The 18,342-nt window shown below is 45.6% G+C and overlaps 1 protein-coding gene across 1 annotated transcript in view; it reads left to right on the top strand.

Annotated features, from left to right (window-relative positions):
* Nucleotides 1–18,342, top strand: part of znrf3 (zinc and ring finger 3) — a 202,018-nt gene that overhangs the window by 80,196 nt on the left and 103,480 nt on the right.

Below are 18,342 nucleotides of genomic sequence, written 5' to 3'. Positions count from 1 at the left end.
TTTGAACACATTGACCGCCGGGGGTTGTGCCCATCTCATACCCCTCTCTGCCACCGTTAAAAGCCTAGGGAGATGTTTACCTTCTTTGCAGGGCTATAACTTTTTAAATTTGATTGCTATATTGACATTACTATGGCCCATTCAACATCGATTATCTATCGTTCAGGATGTGGGAACCAGGGTTTCCGTTAGAAAAAATTGTTGCCGGCCTCAGTGTCCGGTAGATTTCAATCTACCGGTCAAATGAGAGAAGTTCCGGTCAGAGTTTATTGAGCTTAAAAACAATTGATAGGCAAAAGAATGACAACAAAACAAAAGAATGACATCATCAAGGCATGTAGATTTATAATATTTTTACTTAAAACTAGGCTACTTTTGCGTATAGTCATTATATTCCAAATAAAATAAGTCCCGAGACTCCGTGCTGCTGCCGACTTTAAATCAAATAGGTGTCTGTGGGCAGTCGCCCGACATTAATAAACAGCAGTCTGTTATAATCACATTTTTATGAGCTAACGAATTCCGTTATATTGGACATTTGTATTAATTATATCAAGCGAATAATAATAATAATAATACATCTATTTAATATAGCGCTTTTCCAGGTGCTCAAAGAAGCGAAGAACTGAGAAATTTGGCAGAGAGAGACGGCAACATTATCGTGGGTTTGCGTGACGACTCTCTCTCTCTCCACCTCCCAATGACTTATTTGCGAGAGTATGTCGATGCAGAGCAGCAGATTCAGCTGTTTTCTGGCTCTTTTCTGGCTCTATCTGGGGACCGCTCAGCAGCGCCCCCCACCCAACAGCTGAATTGCCAATGGCTGAATTGGAGTACTGCACTGTGCCGCTGCTGCTCCGGCTCTGCAGCTGCACATGCACTCGCAAAACCCAGCACTAAGCTCTCGCTGACAACGTCGTTGTCATTATTAGAAGCAACGATGAAACAAATGTAATGATCGTTTCGTTCATCGCATAGGCTATTTAATTTTAGCCTATTTTAATACAATTCAAATAATCAAATTGTGCTTAGAGGGAATTATTTTCACCGGACATTAAGACCGGAGAGATTAAATATGTCGGACTTCAACAGATTTTGCCGGTCAAATACCGGTAATTACCGGCTAATGGAAACGCTGGTGGGAACGTTATACTCTGGTAGTCCACTCCGGCGGCGAGCTAATGTTATTAGCCTTGTTGTGATCAATGGCTAACATCCAGGAAGTAAAAACGAAATAGGCGCTTGCCGATTGGTGGTAACAGCAGAGGCGGGTGCAAGCGGTGTGACGTAATTGGCAGATTCGACTGTCAATCAAAATGTTTCCCTTGCATTGCTTTGGTTGAGAGTATTATTATAAAAACAGCGTTGATGCGGTATTCAGTTAAACGCTGCGGTGGGTGTGACGTAACAGCGATACCGCGGTATTGCGGTAACCGCGGCAGCTCTAGTATCGTATCGAAGTTAGAAATTCCAGTATTGTGACAACACAGTGAAACTGCTCTTTCATCTAGCAAAATGCTTGCAGGAGTGATCAGCTTTAACAGAACACATACCAGAGGGATTAATGGATGCTTCAAATAATGACAGGCACAAAGTATGCTATGCCGCACACATGACTAGCAGCTATCAACGTTACCTGTCTTGCCAGTTTTATAGGCAAGTGTAACCACCTCCTTTCACATTGGTGCGCCTTGACATAGTTGCACCGTGGGTCTGGATGGTTTTGGAATGTGGAGTGTTTATTCCACTGTGCATCAGATTATATATATATATATATATATATATATATATATAATTAGTGTGCAACATGGTTATTTCTAGGGAATGCACTTTTCTTTGCATGTGATCTCTAATTTAGCTATTTGAGAAATCTGTTGAATAAAATGTTTAAATACCGTATCTACATGAAGATATAGATCATGTTCAAATATCATTGCACTGCAATATGAAGAAAGCTTTGAAGACTGCGTTTCTTTTTAAAAGTTATGCTGTAGCTGTTTAGCCTCTAACACAGACTGGCCAATGCTAATTTACCAACGGTTGTCAGAATTCTACTCTAGACCTGAATCATGCAATTGATATTCAGTATTTTCAGGCTGTTTTTTATTTTTTTTTTATTTTATTATTTTTTACAGATGTGATTGGGGACAATTGTGAAACAATGTGCATAGGACATATAGCTACATCATGACATTTGCTCCAACATGAGGTACTGTTTTAGATACTTGTCAGTTTGTAGCAAACCAATTCATAGTATTCCCATATGGCATTTGATTACATTCACCTGTAAGATACCTGCGATCAAATACTATGAATAAGTTCATATTAGTTAACTTTAGATAGATTTGGTGGCTATCTTGACCGCTAGCCTACATTATTGGCTACACACAATCAGGCTATCATATCAGGCCATCATTAGTGGTCAAGTCAGACAACAAGTGTCGTCAGTACTACCTCATACAATTAAAGTATTTTATTGTGACTTTCTTCTTGGCTAAATAAACAGATATATGTAGCAAAATATATTTAAAAAAAAAACGTAATGTTTGCTAATGTTAGGCTAGCTAACGTAATGCTAAACACTATGTTAGGGTAATAATCTAATGTTGATACATAGATGAAGGCCTACGTCTCACTGCCTCTCCAGATTAATATTATCTGAAGGACATTTAAATGTTCTTACCCTGCTCCTGGATGTGTCTATTACTGGCGATCATGACCGTCAGCTTCTCTGTCTTGCATTGTGATTTACACTATAGCCTCTTAGACAATTATCTAATCTGTCTTCAGGGAGACTTTGTTTTTACTACCTTTATTTGTAATTACATAGTCAAAGTTGCTGATAATTGCTGCAACTACCCACTTGAACATTGTGGTGTGGGGACGGACATCAGCTCCTCTGTACCTGTCTGAACAGGAGGTTGCTGCTCCAGCCCCTGCAGCCCAGGAGGTTGCCTCTCTAGCCCCTGTAGCCCAGGGGGTTGCCTCTCTAGCCCCTGTAGCCCAGGGGGTTGCCTCTCTAGCCCCTGTAGCCCAGGGGGTTGCCTCTCTAGCCCCTGTAGCCCAGGGGTTGCCTCGCTAGCCCCTGTAGCCCAGGGAGTTGCCTCTCTAGCCCCTGTAGCCCAGGGGGTTGCCTCTCTAGCCCCTGTAGGCTGTAGCCCAGGGGGTTGCCTCTCTAGCCCCTGTAGCCCAGGGGGTTGCCTCTCTAGCCCCTGTAGCCCAGGGGGTTGCCTCGCTAGCCCAGGGGGTTGCCTCGCTAGCCCCTGTAGCCCAGGGGGTTGCCTCTCTAGCCCCTGTAGCCCAGGGGGTTGCCTCGCTAGCCCCTGTAGCCCAGGGGGTTGCCTCGCTAGCCCCTGTAGCCCAGGGGGTTGCCTCGCTAGCCCCTGTAGCCCAGGGGGTTGCCTCTCTAGCCCCTGTAGCCCAGGGGGTTGCCTCTCTAGCCCCTGTAGGCTGTAGCCCAGGAGGTTGCCTCTCTAGCCCCTGTAGCCCAGGGGGTTGCCTCTCTAGCCCCTGTAGCCCAGGGGGTTGCCTCTCTAGCCCCTGTAGCCCAGGAGGTTGCCTCTCTAGCCCCTGTAGCCCAGGAGGTTGCCTCTCTAGCCCCTGTAGCCCAGGGGGTTGCCTCTCTAGCCCCTGTAGCCCAGGGGGTTGCCTCTCTAGCCCCTGTAGCCCAGGGGGTTGCCTCTCTAGCCCCTGTAGCCCAGGAGGTTGCCTCTCTAGCCCCTGTAGCCCAGGGGGTTCTCTCTCTAGCCCCTGTAGCCCAGGGGGTTGCCTCTCTAGCCCCTGTAGGCTGTAGCCCAGGGGGTTGCCTCTCTAGCCCCTGTAGCCCAGGGGGTTGCCTCTCTAGCCCCTGTAGCCCAGGGGGTTGCCTCGCTAGCCCCTGTAGCCCAGGGGGTTGCCTCTCTAGCCCCTGTAGCCCAGGGGGTTGCCTCTCTAGCCCCTGTAGCCCAGGAGGTTGCCTCTCTAGCCCCTGTAGCCCAGGAGGTTGCCTCTCTAGCCCCTGTAGCCCAGGAGGTTGCCTCTCTAGCCCCTGTAGCCCAGGGGGTTGCCTCTCTAGCCCCTGTAGCCCAGGAGGTTGCCTCTCTAGCCCCTGTAGCCCAGGAGGTTGCCTCTCTAGCCCCTGTAGCCCAGGGGGTTGCCTCTCTAGCCCCTGTAGCCCAGGAGGTTGCCTCTCTAGCCCCTGTAGCCCAGGGGGTTGCCTCTCTAGCCCCTGTAGCCCAGGAGGTTGCCTCTCTAGCCCCTGCAACCCAGGGAGGCGCCTCTCTAGCCCCTGTAGCTCAGCCCCAGTTCTGACCCTGATCCTCACACTCTGCACCCCTGCCCTTCGGGCCAAAAGGCAGATCCCTTTTGCCTGCCTTGCACCTGCCCCAAAGTCCCTGTCCCCAGGCCCTGTCTGTGTCCTAGGCTGTCTCCACACCCTGCTCTTGCCCCAGAAATGAATTTTCCCACCCTGTTCTGTGGCCTGGAAGCATGGTGGTGGGTGTTTGTGACTGTCGGGAGTAGCTGGACAGAGAAGCATGGAGGGAGGGGAGAGTAGGCTTCGGTGATGGGGGTGTGTGGGAGAGAGTCTCAGCATTTGCATTCAGCTAGTTGGTGAGATAAGTGGCTGACGATGCCCGATTGATTGGTGGTCCCAGGTGTTTCATTCATCAGTTTGTTTTATTTGTGTTGTTCATGAGCTGGTCGAGAGAGTTGGTTTGTGTTCCATTCTGTGAGTATTTCTCAGTTAATAAAGGACCGTTTGGTCATCTTTCTATTCTAATTCATAAATATTTCTCATATATCAACACATAGCAACTGTCTCTTCCAACATGGAGGAAAAACAGGCGTTCTAAACATTCCTCTATTGAGGAAGTCTCATTGGAGAACATCTCCTATCTCACTGCCCCTCTTCTCCCTCACTGGCACCCCAGCTTCGGGGTGTGGACGGCCATGTTGTCCACCCCAGCAGAGCGCGGGAGATAGAGAGGAGACGAGAGAGACGGAAAGAAGGGAGACAGGAGAGAGGAGAGGGAGGGCTAGGAGGGGAGTATGAGCCTGCGCTCTAATCCCATTCCAGCGGGCCGGGCAGCAGCCTGCGCCGCATTCCACAACTCCGGGGGCTTTCCGTGAGGGGAGGGCGAGCGGCATTCCTCCACGGCCGGAGCCTTCAAAGGCGGCGCGCCACATCAAAGGCCACTCGGAGTCTAGGTGTTGATGACTGCAATCCTCCTCTGGTCCACTTTTAGCCCCCCCCCCCCCCCCCCCCACTGGACTTCCAAGAGCCTCCTCCAGATATGTACACCCCCTTTCCCTCCCTCCCTCCCTCCCTCCCTCCCTCCCTCCCTCCCCAGGCTTGGTGGCCTTCCTGCGGTGGCATCAATCATAACCCATTAAGTAGTGACATTAACTTTTGTTTTATGGCGAGGGTTGAAGAGGAGGGGTGGGGGGCATTTTTGATATTTAGGATGCCCTCCACTGCAGCAGTCGGCGGGCAGCAGGAACGTTGAAATTGGTGTGGAATTGATTTGAAAAGCGAAAGCGGCTCACAGTAGAGGGAACATAACCCTCATGTGTATTGGCTTCTGTCTGGAAATTAGCGCTGGTCGTAAATCGTGGCAGTTGTTGTTGTCGAGCTTTGGTTAGGTTTTAGCTCTTGTCGTGAGTCTTTGCAGTTCCATGTGCTTCTCTCCGTTTGTGTTTGTTGTATTAGTACTCATTTATTAATGAGCCCTGTTTTCCTTTTGTCAGTTACACTGTTAGGGATGCTAATTTATTCACTGTGACACCTTAAAGCTGGCAAATAATTTATGCATACTTTCACCCACTTTTTTAATTATCTGCCTAAGCTCACAGGGCCTGTCACAGGGAGACAATATGCTGGTGTGCTGCTGTGACTATCTTTTCTTGCAGATACCACTCTCTCTCCAGGTGAGGGGGGGCAGTTCAGATACTATTCTCTTTAGGGGAGGTGGGCAGTTCAGATACCACTCTCCAGGGGAGGGGGGCAGTTAAGATACCACTCTCCAGGGGAGGGGGGCAGTTCAGATACCACTCTCTTCAGGGGGGCAGTTCAGATACCACTCTCTTCAGGGGGGCAGTTCAGATACCACTCTCTTCAGGGGGGCAGTTCAGATACCACACTCTTCAGGGGGGCAGTTCAGATACCACTCTCCAGGGGGGCAGTTCAGATACCACTCTCTTCAGGGGGGCAGTTCAGATACCACACTCTTCAGGGGAGGGGGGCAGTTCAGATACCACACTCTTTAGGGGAGGTGGGCAGTTCAGATACCACACTCTTCAGGGGAGGGGGGCAGTTCAGATACCACACACTTCAGGGGGGCAGTTCAGATACCACACTCTTCAGGGGCGGGGGGCAGTTCAGATACCACACTCTTCAGGGGAGGGGGGGCAGTTCAGATACCACACTCTTCAGGGGAGGGGGGGGGGGGGCAGTTCAGATACCACTCTCTTCAGGGGAGGGGGGGGGGGCAGTTCAGATACCACACTCTTCAGGGGAGGGGGGCAGTTCAGATACCACACTCTTCAGGGGGGCAGTTCAGATACCACACTCTTCAGGGGGGCAGTTCAGATACCACACTCTTCAGGGGCGGGGGGGGGCAGTTCAGATACCACACTCTTCAGGGGCGGGGGGGGCAGTTCAGATACCACACTCTTCAGGGGCGGGGGGCAGTTCAGATACCACACTCTTCAGGGGGGGGGGCAGTTCAGATACCACACTCTTCAGGGGAGGGGGGCAGTTCAGATACCACACTCTTCAGGGGAGGGTTGTTTCCACTCTCCTTCCCCTTTCCAAAATGGTGGCATCCAATCCAACATTGACCCTTGAACTTTGTCGGCCCGTCCTTTGTTAGTGTCACTCTTGGTTTCAAGACTGAAGAGCTGTAAGTGACACCAAGAAGACTTTAGAGACACACACACACACACACACACACACACACACACACACACACACACACACACACACCATTGACGGTTTCAGGCTCCACTCGCAGAGAGTTAATAGAGTCACAAGCTTGGCCTCCTGCTCAGTGTTAAAGCTGTCGACTCCGGAGCCTTGCGCTACATATCAGGATATTTACATGATATCAGGTGTCCTCTGCCAACATGCCCTGCTCACACTGAAACCAGGACACTTGTTTGCTTTGCCCGTTGCTATGAAGATGGTGTGGAGGTGGCTAGGGGTGGAGGGGACGCGTCTCTACATTTCGTAGCCGCATTTCTGCAGACCCCTCTCTGATTGGTTGAGCCCATTTCTGCAGACCCCTCTCTGATTGGTTGAGCCCATTTCTGCAGACCCCTCTCTGATTGGTTGAGCCCATTTCTGCAGACCCCTCTCTGATTGGTTGAGCCCATTTCTGCAGACCCCTCTCTGATTGGTTGAGCCCATTTCTGCAGACCCCTCTCTGATTGGCAGAGCGCGCGCATGCGCATGAGCCGCGACAAGCTCCTCTAGCCAGGAGTCAAAACTCCGTTAAGCTCCAGAGAGAGAGGCTAAAAACCCACAGTTGTTGCCCGACGGATGGGAGCCGAATCGCGGATCCGAGTTTTCTGATGAATAGCCCCAAAACATGGAGGTTGCGAACGCAATTTATACGCATGGAAGTATTGATTACGCCATAACGAATCATTAAAAAAATATACCGTTAACTGGAATATGTTGTGTGTGCCTTTACACATATGTTGGATAGGCTTATGTAATTGGTTTGTCATTAAAAACCAATAATAATCGCTCGCCGGCTTCGCTGACCAGAGCTCTCTCAGATTCAAAGTTTTAATTGCAGCTTGGAACATACATGTTTCGGAACCAATGTGTAACTAGACGGTTACAATATAACATTTATATTAATTAACCCAGTTAATGCCTTAAGAGAAAGAGTCTGGTGGTCAATTGCTATGGAAATGTTGTGTCTTACTAATAATAACTAATTCCTTGGTCAATAGAAGTCTCTGTGATACTTTCTGAATATGATTTGGGAACATCAAATGGGCAGGCCGCGAAATAACACAACGTTACAATGTACAGTTTCTGACAGCTGGCTGTGTTGTGAAATGTGCATAACGTTATGAATAAACCGCGAAGTCACGCGAAATAACGTTATACGCGATTGATATGATAACATTACATCCGCCTTTTACTGCGTGACGAGCTAAACCAATCAGAGAGGGGCTTCGCTCAACCAATCAGAGATGGGTCTGCAGAAATGGAGTTCAACCAATCAGAGAGGGGTCTGCAGAAATGCGGCTACAAAATGTAGAGACGCGGAGGGGACAGTGGCTAGGGGTGGAGGGGACGGTGGCTAGGGGTGGAGGGGACGGTGGCTAGGGGTGGAGGGGACGGTGGCTAGGGGTGGAGGGGACGGTGGCTAGGGATGGAGGGGACGGTGGCTAGGGGTGGAGGGGACAGTGGCTAGGGGTGGAGGGGACGGTGGCTAGGGGTGGAGGGGACGGTGGCTAGGGGTGGAGGGGACGGTGGCTAGGGGTGGAGGGGACGGTGGCTAGGGGTGGAGGGGACGGTGGCTAGGGGTGGAGGGGACGGTGGCTAGGGGTGGATGGGACGGTGGCTAGGGGTGGAGGGGACAGTGGCTAGGGGTGGAGGGGACGGTGGCTAGGGGTGGAGGGGACGGTGGCTAGGGGTGGAGGGGACAGTGGCTAGGGGTGGAGGGGACGGTGGCTAGGGGTGGAGGGGACGGTGGCTAGGGGTGGAGGGGACAGTGGCTAGGGGTGGAGGGGACGGTGGCTAGGGGTGGAGGGGACGGTGGCTAGGGGTGGAGGGGACGGTGGCTAGGGGTGGAGGGGACGGTGGCTAGGGGTGGAGGGGACGGTGGCTAGGGGTGGAGGGGACAGTGGCTAGGGGTGGAGGGGACGGTGGCTAGGGGTGGAGGGGACGGTGGCTAGGGGTGGAGGGGATGGTGGCTAGGGGTGGAGGGGACGGTGGCTAGGGGTGGAGGGGACGGTGGCTAGGGGTGGGGGGGACGGTGGCTAGGGGTGGAGGGGACGGTGGCTAGGGGTGGAGGGGACAGTGGCTAGGGGTGGAGGGGACGGTGGCTAGGGGTGGGGGGGACGGTGGCTAGGGGTGGAGGGGACGGTGGCTAGGGGTGGAGGGGACGGTGGCTAGGGGTGGAGGGGACGGTGGCTAGGGGTGGAGGGGACAACAAATAATAATGTATTGCGATGCACGTCTATGACCTCCATTGTCACTAACTCATTCATCCAGTCAGTCAGTCAGTCAGTCACATCTGTGAAGCTGTGTCCTTGTTATTGTTAGACTTTCAAAGGTTTCTCAAAGCTGCCCCTCTTTTGGCCTCACTCTTCTGAACGTAAGCAAGCTAGTTTTACCATATTGGGGGAAAAAATTATCTTAAAGGGGAACGCCACCTATTTTAAGAATGTCATTATGTTCTCCCTGTGCCCCAGGACAGTTCAGTTTGTGTGTGTAAACACGCACCACTCTTTCCTAAAGCTAGAAATCAGAGAAACCCTCCAATTGGTGATGTAGCCGGGATGTAAAATCTGGACAATCTAGACAATGAATGAGGCTCTGACTTGAGGCCATATAATGTTTCTGTGAGCTCTTGACACCCAAATGAGGTTTATATTCTAGCATTGCTAGACGGTAGAGCCATATGGAATCCGCGATCACGGAATCGCGGACGGAATCGCGGAATGGAGCAATAAAAATGGAATCGACAATTTTTTTTTTTTAAGTTTAAACCTTTTTAAATCTTAGACAAACAAAACACTTTGCTTTCATGAAATATTGTAAGCCGTCATTTGAGGCTTTATAAAAGCAGCACAATGAACACAAATCTGTCAGTGCCGAGTCCGACCTCATCTTAAATAACAAACAGCATTGCTTGTTGTAGTTAACAAAGAGAGGCAGGGTTGATTTTGCAAAAATATATATAATTTTTTTTTTTATAATCGAATTATATTTTCATATTCGAATCCCATGCCCATCGAACGAAGCTTCGAAGTATTTAAGACAGCCCTATTAAATGGACTGTTATATCTTATTAAATTGTGGACATTTATTCATTCCCACTTATTAGACACGATTTCTGATGGTAAAATGAGCGTACAAAGCAAAATACAGAATTCTGAAATATTAAAACGGAAAAAACGGAATTTGGAAAAAAATTAAATGGAACTTGGAAAATAATAAAACGGATTTCATATGGCTCTACTAGACGGTCTCTGAACCAGAATTAAAACAGAGCTCACACAAACAGAAAGTCATAACCCCATTCATTGTCTATGGAGCAGCCTCCGATTTTACATCTCAATTACATCACTGATTGGAGGGTCCCAGAGGACTGACTCTCTCTCTCTCTCTCTCTCTCTCTCTCTCTCTCTCTCTCTCTCTCTCTCTCTCTCTCTCTCTCTCTCTCTCTCTCTCTTCTCTCTCTCTCTCTCTCTCTCTCTCTCTCTCTCTCTCTCTCTCTCTCTCTCTCTCTCTCTCTCTCTCTCTCTCTCTCTCTGACTCTGTCTCCACATCTCCCTCTCTATCCACATCTCTCTCTCTCTCTCTCTCTCTCTCTCTGATTGCTAGCTTCAGGAGAGAGCGGTGGGTGTTCACACTGACTGAACTGTCCCGGGGCACAGGAAGAACGTTATGTGAAAATTCTTAAAAATGGGTGGTGTTCCCCTTTTTAATCACGTGGACAAAGCTGCCTGGGAAAGTCACTTTCACACTCACTCACTCAACATCCTTCATTCATTGCACTCCGTCATTATTACATTCATTTCAACCACCCCCCCCCCCCCCCCCCCCCCCAAAATAAAATGGCCGTCAAGCTAGAGCTAGCTCGACTAATTGTCCCTGCTGTCCCGTTGGAGGAGACAAAGGGGAGGAAGTCCTCATTCTTTGCGAGGAGAAGCCGAGGGATCCCTTTACTGAGATAGTGTTACGGGGAGGAGTGTCGGCTCCACCTGTAGGGCCCTCCCAGCTGCTGCGCCGTAACCGGAGCCGCCTCCCTCTCGCTCCTCAAGGCTACCAGCCCCCTTTGAAGTTATTTCCAGTGCTGGGAAAGAGAGGCAGAGAGGGGGATGTGTGCGTGTACTTGTGTGTCTGTGTGCGTTATACATGGTCAAGTGTGCGGTGTGTGTGTGTGTGTTTTGTGTAAAAGAGTAGGGGCACCATTTAGAACTGTCCCTTTTTAAAGGGGACTACGCCCAATTTGAGAATATGTTCATAAATAAATATTGGTGGAAAATGAGCATTTCTCTCCCAAATCCAAATAATGAGAGTGCAAACTTGTGATGTCATCAAGTATAAAGTCTGAAGCTGCTCTATAGATAATGCATTGGGAAAGCAGACACTGAGAGCACCCAGGGGAATGTTCCGAGTTCATAGGAGGTACATTTTCTGTTTCAGAACTGAGAACACTACTATTCAATGTCAATGGAGCAGCTCCAGACTTTATACTTGATGACATCACATGTTTGATTCTTAATTCTCTGGTTTCTGGTTTTGGGAGTAGCTCATGTTCACAAATAATTTATAGAATTGTCTTAGGCCACGGAAATAACATAATATAAGTTTTAATTTGAGTGATGTTCCCCTTTAATACACTTGTCTTTCCTCTATGCACCGCACAATTGTACTTGAGCGCAGGGCTATGCAGTCTTTGGCAGTATGCATACTGTTTAGAGACCTTTTCAAAAATTATAGTGCATTGGACAAAATATGGAAATCTGTGATTTCCGATGCCATGAATTGACATTTTCTCCAATGCATAATTTATAGAACAATTTGAAGAGTAGTGCAGTGGGCTGGCGGAGTGAAGCATGTACGTGCAAAGCACACACATCTGGCCCTAATGTGTGGACCAGACTTTCTTTCTCTTACATACACTATAGGGTTGCCACGTGATGTGGAAATCCATGATGAATAAACTCATGACAACACCGGTATGACTGATGATGACACACCGCTCAATATCTGTGGAGTGCTTACTTTGACCGCTATGCGGCTACATTGATCCGCTGTGTAAGTTCGTTATGCGGCTACATTGATCCGCTGTGTAACGTTATGCGGCTACATTGATCCGCTGTGTGTCCGTCTGTTTTTAATTCATCTTCAGTGACTGACGACTCCGAGTATCAGTTTGTTGGACAGACTGAGTTGATGTTAGGTTCTATTTTAATAAAATGTAGGTTCTAATACCTTCCGTCAATTTTCTATCTGTTCATTGACGAATCAATGTAGCTGCAGCCTGGTTTATTAGTACATCGTGCACACATACTGTTGCTGGTCTGGACTGGTCCTCTGAGCTCCTCAAGTCGAGTTTACACTGCTGCAGGGTTTAAATCTGAAAGACTGCCAAATCCACCGGCATCGTTGTGTAACCTGCCATGTTGTTTCTTCTTTTTCTCCTTCACGTGAAGTTAAATCTACTGTAAAATGTAAAGTAAAAGCTACTCTGCCATGACTCTGCTCCACAGACCTAAATAGCTCTGCTGTCCACGCAAACACTTTCACTTTATAATGTTTGATAACACGTTCGGTTTTTATTTGATGAATGTGGGCACTAATATGTGAAAATTAACTAAATGGATTTTATTTCTAGAAAGAAAATGTAAAACAAGGCATACAGCGCTACAAACTCATAGTCTACATTTTAGGCAATTGTTTCCAAACATCTCTTTATAATTTTTTGGGTGATTTTAGCATATTTGGCAAGCTGATTTATATGGCAGTTGGCAGGTACATTGAAGGCACAATTTTATTAACCATAATGTCGCAGATCAGCCCTCTGTCAGTTAGGCTAGATGTCAATCGGTACTAGTAGACCCGCTCTACCTTGTTGTATGGAGTCTTGAGAAAGAGACGTCCCCTACAGGCAGAACTTTGTTCTGATTGGCCCAGCTGCTCATTCTCCTCATTCTCCTACACAGAGAGTTGGACAATGTCACTTCATCACCACATTACTCATAAATATTCAGACAAGCTTACATTTAGGTTATTTGTGATACTCTGTATACACCCAATTCAAAGTTATAGATTAAACCTGTCTTATAATGTTCTTTCAAACTAATTAGGATGTTCGGATTTGGTACAGATTTAGGCTCTGTTGGGCAGAGGTGTTTAGCAGGCTGTGACATACAGGCATAGAGACAGCTCTGCGTAGGAGTGTGTCTCATGCTTTGATCTTAGCTTATTTATTTATTTTTGGGCTTTTTTTTTTTATTTCTTTTTTGTTCCCCAGAGCTGAGACGGGTTCTCTGTGGTAAGACCAGGGAGGTGTAATAATAAGATTAGATAAATACCACGGAAATCACAGACTGATGGGAGGAGGGTGAGATGAAGAGGAGGTGAGCAAAATGATAACAAGATACTCTGCAAGATTGTCACACTTTGTCATATGAACTTTGGTTTGTGGCGGTCAATCAAATATCTGTTTTGTCATAACACAACTTGTGAGGGGGTCCACAGAGCAATTACAAAATCAGCCATGAAATTACCATATTGGTCAGAATATACGACGTCCCTGGTTATAAGATGACCCCTCTCTTGGTCTTTGGGGGAAAAAAAATTTGAAGACCAAATCTTGTTTTTTCAAAAAGAAAATTATTTAATTTTAAAATAATGATAATAAAACACATTGTGATTTATAATCCTTTGGTAAAATCATAAGAATAAACACATTGAATAAAACAATGTTGTTTTTAAACATCTTTTGGTTAACATCTTGTTTTCTTTTTGGGCTCACTATCTTAGAAAATTACAATCTGTAAAATCATATTTCTTGGCTGCTCGACATTGTTTGACTCTGCCTCGTTGATCACCATGCTCTTAAAATTGGCATCGCAGCTCCTCTGTTGTTTGTTAACTTGCCCGACTTTTGAGTCACTTTGTTCGAGCTGGTTGCTGTGTCTCTCCATCTCTCCTGTCAGTGTGTGTGTGTGTTTTGCACCTGTCACTGCATTGTGTGTGTGTGTGTGTGTGTGTGTGTGTGTGTGTGTGTGTGTGTGTGTGTGTGTGTGTGTGTGTGTGTGTGTGTGTGTGAGAAGGGAGATAGAGAGGGAAATATGGTGGCTCGCTTAGAGAACACTCGTTTGGCGCGATCTGTTAAAAATCGAGGAAAAAATACTTTCGGGAAAATATGTTTAGGATGAACGGCGATACACAATATCTCTGTAGTTTCTATGAAGTGGCCTAAATTACTTTGAGGCCTTTTAATTTACTAGTTGCTCTGACATTATCTATACTCTGATATAGACATAATCTATGATCACATTCTTATACTCCTAAAGATAAGAAAAACCTGAAATTCAATTGAAATTGAGAAAAGGCTGACTAAAGACCAATGCATTTAAGCATTACATCACGCGCAGGAGTGCGTTATGAGAATTAGAGCCTAGGGGCACGACTGCGCGTGGTGTAATGGCGTTTATACAATTGGCGCATTCATCCAACCTTATTGCTATACAATAAACACACATTAATTGAAGATTTATTGACAACCATCCGCAGAAAAAGTAGTTAAAAAAAAAAATTGCCTCTGTGTGAAAGCAGCTCGGAGGTGCGCTCTTTCAAGGCAAGAATGAAGTGAGCGTGTGTTATTGGATTGATTGATTGATTTAAAATTGTATTACAGATAGACCGTGCTTACATATTTATACAATTGCCGAATTCATCCAACCTTATTGCTATACAATAAACACACATTAATTGATAGGGATGCACCGATATGAAAATTTGCCACCGATACCGATTGTTCAACTAACACAATCGGCCGATACCGACACCAATATTTGTGGCACCCTTTTTTTTTTTTTTTTTTTTTTTTTTTAAATGAAACTACTGTATATTTGTATGTCTCTAAATGTTTTGATGAATTGAAAATGGAGCACCCTTATGTAAAAAAGCCGAAAGTCTTTTTCTGGTCTTCATCCTCCAGTCCACTGAGCTGTATTGTATTGTACCCATTCTGCAATCTGTTAATAAAGTTCAATCAGACAAATGTATAGAAAAGCTTTTATTATAACCATATAACAAAAAATTATATTATTGTTTATGAATGTTTTAGCCCTATGATTGACTATTATTTTAGGCATGGCAACAAATAAAATTATAATAATAAAATGAATAAATAAAATATTAAACAAATAAATGGGCTACACGTCTCTTTTTGTGTTACAAATTGTGCTCACCGATATGAACATAGGCCTCTTTACTTACTTAAAAAAAGGAGGGGCGCCCTTGTGGCGCGTACTATAGTGCCACGCGCACCTACGCGGCCGACCCGGGTTCGATCCCAGCACCCGACGTTATTTGTCGCATGTCCTCCCCACCTCTCCTCCCGTTCGCCCTCTCCTCTGTCGGTCCTGCGTGACCATGAAAAAGCTGTAAAAATGCTAAAATATAATAAAAAAAAAATAAAAGGAAACATCTCTCAACACTATTTCTCAACCAAAGCAATGCAACAGAACAATTTTGATTGACAGTCGATTCTGCCAATTACGTCACACCGCTTGCACCCGCCTCTGCTGTTCTTACCACCAATCGGCAAGTGCCTTTTCATTTTTTACTTCCGGGATGTCCGCCATTGATTTTCACGAGATCAACAACAAAGCTAATAACGTTAGCTCCCCTCCGGCCACGAGTGGACTACCAGCGCTCCACAGGAGTACTAAACGAGGCATAATGATTTTACTGCAACGAATGTTATAATAAAAGCTTTTCTATACATTTGTCTGATTGAAAACTTTATTAACAGATTGCAGAATGGGTACAACTCAGTACGGACTCTCTAAGCAAAGGAAGCAACTGAGATATGAATGAGTAATGCTTGCTATGTTCGGGTAAATACGCTGATGTTATTGAACGTATATAACGTTAATGCCACAAAACGAATGCCTTTGTTAATCATAAGTAGTAACTTTGATGCAGTAGCGTGTGTGTGTGTGGGGGCGGCGTTGTGCAGGTCGCTTGACTGAAACTTTTTTCAAAGTTTGAATGTGTGGGCCAGATTGACGCGACACAAATTGATGGATATTTATCGGCTACTGCCAGCGGCACATCTGAGCTTATCGGCCGATACCGATACCCGACCGATATATCGGTGCACCCCTATTAATTGAAGCATAATGGAGATTTATTCACAAAATCATCTGCAGAAAAAGTAGGTTAAAAAATAAATGAGAATTTCTCCTTTTTATTTTTTTGAACCTACTTTCTATAGAAGCATCTAAGAATGAAGTGAGCGTGTGTTATTGATTGATTGATTGATTGAAGATTTTATTAATGTCCACCTTGTTTCGAACTGGTTATGCTTTGGCCCTCTTTCGAAGTCTGTTATGCTTAGAGTTTGGAATCAGGGCTGGTTGTCTATCTCCCTGCTCTAAAGATAAACCCTAAGCATAATCGACTTCGAAAGAGGGCCTAAGCATAACCAGTTCGAAACAAGGCGGACATTAATAAAATGTTCAATCAATCAATCAATCATTTCAATAACACACGCTCACTTAATTCTTAGATGGCATGCACCTCCGAGCTGCTTCACAGCATGCTGTCTAACAGTGAAGTGAGCGTGTGTTATTGGATTGATTGATTAATTGCTTGAACATTTTATTAACAGTGAAATGAGTGTCCTTTTGACGAATGGCATCGAACAACAGACTTCCCGCGATTTATATTTTGTTCCACAATGAGTCATGACCAACCAATTACATAATCCAACATTGTGTAAGCAACTAACACATTCCACGTGACAGAATAGTTTTTGAATGAGTCGTTATGACGCTATCAACACATCCATTCATAAAGATTATTGTCCGCCATCTTGGTTTCATTTCTAAAAACTCGAACTGGCGGAGTGATTGTAATTCGGTTGTGGGCGGGTTCTGGGATCACGAGCGCGTGTTATGATCAAATAACCACGTCTAACTTGTAGGGCTGACCTTCGAATTTTGGAATTCGAAGCTTCGGGGCCAAGATTCGATTTTAATTCGAAGCTTCGAGATAAAAAAAAAAAAATAATAATAATATATTTTTTTTCTTTTTTTTTCTTTTTATGTTGTGGGACTTGTACAGCACTTTGTTCAACTTTGTCAGTGCTGTAAAGTTTAAACCTTTTTAAATCTTAGACAAACAAAACACTTTGCTTTCATGAAATATTGTAAGCAGTCATTTGAGGCTTTATAAAAGCAGCACAATGAACACAAATCTGTCAGTGCTGAGTCCGACCTCATCTTAAATAACAAACAGCATTGCTTGTTGTAGTTAACAAAGAGAGGCAGAGTTGATTTAGCACAAAAAAAATCATATATTAAAAAAATAAATAAAAAATTATAATCGAATTTTATTTTCATATTCGAATCCCATGCCCATCGAACGAAGCTTCGAAGTATTTAAGACAGCCCTACTAACTTGACTGTTTCAGCCAATCAGAATCAAGAAATTTGCATGCCATTGTCTAATAGGCAATTAATTAGTCCTTAGGAGAGAGTATAACTGATGTCTTCCAAAATAGTAAAGTTGAAATTTCCATAGTTTTAGATAGTTTAGGCTGCTTGTTGACCAAATGTCCAATACATTGTTGGAGCCAGCTGTGTTTGTTGATAGACTCCAGTGTTTCCCCTGAAAAAAAATTCAGCAGCGGTGCTGTGCCTCTAGGGGTGTCCGGAACCTTTTCTTTTTCTTTTTACATTTTAAAGTTAAATGCATCAATCTGGTGCACTTTGAGAGCAAAATAAAGAGGCTAGATCTATGATGAACTTTTTGCACAAAACACAAAATCGACTAGACTGCAGTGCTTTCTCCCTGCAGCCTTTTCCTCAGGTCAGTCTTTTACATTAAGCACCCCCCACAGCCCAAATGAAATGATAAAAAAATATATATATATATATATATTATAAAAAATAAAATCTTTTATATTTTTTTGAATAGTCTAGTTCATAGCAGCGGCGGTCCTAATTCATAAATGCATATAGGGGAAACACTGGACTCAGTTACAAGCTAAATAGCCATTCTAAATGATCAAACACAATAAAAATTGCTTGTGCAAGGCCATCTCTATCACTGGACACTATTTTTCTCTCTCTCGCGTGTCTCCCTCTTTCTCTCCCTTTCTCTATCTCTCTCTCTCTCCAATCAGAGTGCAAATGAGTACTCCACCTAGGGAACAAAATAAGTACCCGCCAATGGCGGGCAGATTTAAGGTTTGGCGAGTAACAATGAGAGGTCTGCCCGCCACCTGGCGCGTAACAAAATAGTTCATATCGATACTCTTATTTTGAAAATCCTGTAGCGGGTCTCATTTCCGCCCCCAAGCGCAGCTCCAGTCATAATATCTATGGCTCCGGCAGCTAGCAACGTTCGGTTTCGTAGCAATACTC

Source organism: Notolepis coatsorum (assembly GCF_963971535.1).
Source record: "Notolepis coatsorum genome assembly, chromosome: 1".
Classification (NCBI taxonomy): domain Eukaryota; kingdom Metazoa; phylum Chordata; class Actinopteri; order Aulopiformes; family Paralepididae; genus Notolepis; species Notolepis coatsorum.
The sequence above is the reverse complement of the archived record's forward strand: the minus strand, read 5'-3'. Positions and strand labels throughout refer to the sequence as shown.